The sequence below is a fragment of the Phyllobates terribilis genome, unplaced genomic scaffold, assembly GCF_046119375.1.
Source record: "Phyllobates terribilis strain yellow unplaced genomic scaffold, ASM4611937v1 Scaffold_103__1_contigs__length_5881359, whole genome shotgun sequence".
Lineage (NCBI taxonomy): Eukaryota > Metazoa > Chordata > Amphibia > Anura > Dendrobatidae > Phyllobates > Phyllobates terribilis.
The window spans coordinates 945128-949468 of NW_027362863.1; the positions used below are offsets into that span (position 1 = coordinate 945128).

At 44.0% G+C, this 4341-nt stretch overlaps 1 long non-coding RNA gene across 1 annotated transcript; it reads left to right on the plus strand.

Moving 5' to 3' along the window:
• The first annotated feature begins 262 nt into the window (after positions 1–262).
• On the plus strand, positions 263–1176 carry LOC141198756 (uncharacterized). The gene is made up of 3 exons (XR_012270551.1): positions 263–411; positions 510–723; positions 882–1176. It is a non-coding gene; the product is annotated as an uncharacterized lncRNA (long non-coding RNA).
• The last annotated feature ends 3165 nt before the right edge of the window (positions 1177–4341 follow it).

Here is a 4341-nt window from a genome sequence, read left to right on the forward strand (position 1 = left end):
ATTATATCACATCCAATTGTGGAAATTATTATTACTCCAAGACCTATTGATTAAAATATACTATTGTTTGTGGGAAAACGACCTTTAAGGATGGGCCGCTACTCATGGACCACTGCTGTGTGCTTGCCCCCAGGCTAAAATTTGCCAGCCAGCCCCTGCTAGCAGTGATATTAGAATACACACTATACATGTTATTACATACAGCATCCTTTACCTATAAAAATTGTATATAATCTCTTCCACTTTTCTTTCCAGTGGGTGTAGTGACAAGATTATGGAGCAGTTGCCGGGACCAGTGCCGCCGCGAGCGACAACAGGGTAGGAAGAGTGGTGATGTGGCTCTTAAAAAGAAAGGCCATACCTATATTATGCCCGGCTCCAGTTTTTGACCCTAGTCCTAGATTTTCACCCGTAAGTGGCTATCTTTTTCAGTTTTATTTGTTGTAATGGTTTGATTATTATTTTGCATATTAAAAATGCTGTTTTCTCTGTCATCCCTGACCTTACAGATCTGACTGGACCAAAAAGGGAAATACCTGTAGCTCGGAGGTGCTGGAAGCCAGAGAGGAATCTGAAATGGAGGCCGGAGCTGGGGGCCAGAAAGAAGAAGAGCCTGCGGAGAGCACCAGTACACCACAGCCCCTCGACACCTCCCCTCATGCACCAATAAGCCAGCATCGCTACCGCCCCACCATCACTGGCGTACGTGACATGGGAATACCTGTGAGTGATGATGATGAGAGTTTTTGTCTAAGCCTGGCCCGTTATTTCAGGCACGTTCCCTTTTTATTGAGGCTGCAGACCAGGGCTGCCCTCCAAATTGTTTTGTCTGCCGCTGCGCCACCAAATTCACCGATGGCCATCTTTTAATTCCTTGAAAGGTGACAACTTTCTGAGGACAACAAAACCCGGTCATTAGACCCCCCAAGAAGGGCACTCAGCAGACCCACCATCACGGCAGCCACCACCTCCAGTGCCAGCATCACTGCAATCACCACCACCTCCAGTACCAGCATCACAGCAGCCATCACCACCACCTCCAGTCACAGCATCACAGCAACCACCACCAACTACAGTGGCACCATCACGGCAGCCACCTTCAGTGCCAGCATCTTGGCAGCCACCTCCATTACCAGCATCACGGCAGCCAACAACCCCCTCACCAGCATGTCTCTTGCCCCAATCACCCTTGTCTTGTTGGCATGATGGCCAAAACACAGAAGACAAGGCCAGACAAAGATCTGAGATACAGGATTTGTGTGCTGAGATGCCGCCACAGTCACTGAAAGGTGTTACATAGATGCGTATTATATGGACGCTATATGGATGGCATAAGCATGGTCCGTTTGCTGTGCTTTTTTTTTCTCGCACACATTGACTTGCATTGGCGAGTCTCGTCTGATATATGCAGCCACTTGCAGCATGCTGTGATTTTTTTTTTCTCAGTTCTATCCGAGCTGGGAAAAAAAAAATCACAGATGAACACATAATCATTCAATAACAGGAGTCAGAGTGCAATCCAATTTTTTTTATCAGATTGCACTCGTGTGATTTATACGCAGATGAGTATGAGCCCTTAGACTCAGCCAAAAGATTGTAGACATAGAGTATATCTTATTGCTCTAATAGGCATCTAGTCATTCAACAGAGGCCATTAACTATATATTCTACATGCAGGGCTTGTGAATTGTCCATTATTAAAATAAACAGTATATAAAAAGCAGTGCAGGAGGCAGCAGTGAAGGACATGACAAATATTAATAACAATATGTAAAATAATCACAGGCTGCAATTACCCACCATATTTTTTCTTAAACCATGAAATCAACTTTTTCTTGCGGTTGTAAATTTGAAATGACAGTGATAGCTATTATGACATCACAAGGCACATGACTTCATAGACATCACAATTGGAATAGAATGTATAAATTTCTACACTGCTGCCATCTTGTGTCACTATAACCTGACAGCTGGAAGAGGACGAGTCCAGGTAAGTAGCTCTTTACTTTTAAGCTTTGGTATACTTATAATGTATCCACCGGATTTATCATGGATTGCCGGGAACACTCTGTAATAAGACATTTTCAGGACAACCCCTTGTCTAAATGAGAAATTGCTGACTATAGGTGGGTGGGGGAGGTCAAGTTGGGACATCTTTATGGGGCTCCATTTTTGGGTAGTTTTGCCATTTATGTGGACAAATTATTTTATTATCATTCTCTGTTCTCAGATCTTTGGTTCCTATTGAATTAGGGGCTGACATTGGAGTTGTAGTTTAACCCCTTTAAAGCTCAAGACGTACTAATACGTATCTGCGCCATGGAACTTAAGAGCCTGATACGTATTAGTACGTCTTTGTGATCGCGCCCGCACACAGGTTGCGATCGCCGCCGGGTGTCAGCCGATTGTCGCAGCTGAGTCGATCGCAGCATTGCGGGGGCAAGGGGAGGTGATAGGGATATTCACCTCTCCTGCCGGCGTCCAGCGATGTCTGCCGCGGCTTCCTGGATGTTGCCATGATGACCCGATGTCATCATGACAACATCTGGGTCACCAGACAGCAGGAAGATATTTTGGCATGCGCAGTGCATGACCAAAGTATCTTCTGCATTTGCAGCGCTGACAGCCTGTATAGCACAGGGCTGGTGCTCCATCCCTATGCTATACAGGCGATCAGAATAAAAAAAGTGAAAGTCCCATTGTGGGACAAAGAATAAAAGTAAAAAAAGTGTCAGAAAGTGAAGAAAAAAAAAATTTTTAAAAAATAATCCACCAAAAATAAAAATATAATGTACCCATCAATAAATATTATTATGAAAAAAAAAACAATAAAAGTACACATATTTGGTATCGCCGCGTCCGGAATGACATGACCTATAAAATTGTCCCACTAGTTAGCCCCTTCAGTGAACATGGTAAAAATAAAAAATGAAGCAAAAAACAATGCTTTATCATCATACCGCCAAACAAAAAATGGAATAACATGCGATCAAAAAGACGAATATAAATAATAATGATACCACTGAAAACGTCATCTTGTCCCGCAAAAAACAAGCCGCCATACAGCTCCATCAGCCTAAAAATAAAAAAGTTATAGCTCTCAGAATAAAGCGATGCAAAAAAATTATTTTTTCTATAAAATAGCCTTTATTGTGTAAAAGCGCCAAAACATAGAAAATCGATATAAATGTGGTACCACTGTAAACGTACTGACCCAAAGAGTAAAGCTACCTTATCAATTTTACCACACGCGGAACAGCATCAAAAAAAAAAAAAAACAATTCCTGAATTGTTGGTTTTTGATTATTCTGCCTCCCAAAAATCAGAATAGAGAGTGATCAAAATATATCACGTGCCTGAAAATGGCACCAATAAAAACGTCAACTCATCCCGCAAAAAACAAGATGTCACATGACTCTGTCGACCAAAATATGGAAAAATTATAGCTCTCAAAATATGGCGATGTAAAACTAGATTTTACAAAAAAATGCGTCTTTTAGTGTGTGACAGCTGTCAATCATAAAAACCCGATATGATTCTGGTATCGCTGTAATCGCACTGACTCGAAGAATAAAGTTGTCTAAACGGCGTAAAATATAAACTCTAGGGTTAGGGTTGTGGTAGGGTTAGGGTTGGGGTTAGGGTTAGGGCTAGGGTTAGGGTTGGGCTAGGCCTGAGAGGATGAGATCCGCCCCTATCACTGGGCAAGAAGCCAAAAGCACAAAATAAAAAGAGAAATCCTACTTCCTCCTTCAGGAGGACCCGGAGTGGGCAAACACATGAGACACCGGGCTAGAGGCCAACCACGACACAAGCTTTAACCCCTTAATAACATCTGACGTACTAATACTCGTCTGTGCCCTGGGACTTAAGAGCCAGACCCGTATTAGTACGTCATCGCGATCGCGCGCGCACACAGGCTGTGCGGGCGCGATCGCCGCCGGGGGTCCTGCACCGCTCCCAGCACATTAACCCCCGCGATGCTGCGATCGAAGTCGATCGCGGCATTGCGGGGGCAAGGGGAGGTAATCGGCGATACTCACCTCCTCTTCCGGCTTCCAGCGCAGTCTGCAAAGGCTTCCCGGGTGTTGCCATGACGACCCGATGTCGTCATGACAACATCCGGGTCACCAGAGAGCAGGAAGATTGCTTGGACATGCGCAGTGCATCTCCAAGCAATCTTCACACTGTGCACTTCTGACAGCCTTCATGGCATAGGGATGGTGCTCCATTCCTGTGCCATGCAGGCGATCAGAAAAAAAAAAGTGAAAGTCCCAGAGTGGGACAAAGTAATAAAGTGTATAAACTGTGTGAAAGTGAAAAAAAAAAAAAAATGTGCAA